A 587-nucleotide genomic window follows, 5' to 3' on the forward strand; every position below is an offset into this window, starting at 1 on the left:
TAAAGGAATTGTGCTTCGACTATTCCATTTGCAGGCCGTGTCTAGACCTTTCCGTCGAACCAGATTTAAAAAAAGATGGAGCATATCCTTATTTTTATGTGGTAATTGCCTGTTTTTTATCTCGAAGATCAAATCCGCTGCATCGGTCGATGAATGCTTATTATATGAGTTATGTCTCTGGTCGAGATAATCATATATGATGACCTAAGTCAAGGCTGAACCAATGCTAAATGTAGAAAGGTGTTCGGTACCTTTTTAAATAATCCGGCGATATAACTACTAAAGATGGGCATATGGAGTTTTTCTGCAGAAAAATGTTTTTTAGAAGCCTTAAAGGAATTGTGCTTCGACTATTCCATTTGCAGGCCTTGTCTAGACCTTTCTATCGAACCAGATTTAAAAAAGATTGTGCATAGCCTTAAGTTTATGTGGTAATTGCTTGTTTTTTATCTCGAGATCGAATCCGCTCCATCGGTCGATTAATGCTTATTGTATGAGCTATGTCTCTTGTCGAGATAATCATATATGATGACCTAAGTCAAGGTTGAACCAATGCTAAATGTAGAAAGGTGTTCGGTACCTTTTTA

Source organism: Brassica oleracea, unplaced genomic scaffold (genome assembly GCF_000695525.1).
Source record: "Brassica oleracea var. oleracea cultivar TO1000 unplaced genomic scaffold, BOL UnpScaffold00837, whole genome shotgun sequence".
Lineage (NCBI taxonomy): Eukaryota > Viridiplantae > Streptophyta > Magnoliopsida > Brassicales > Brassicaceae > Brassica > Brassica oleracea.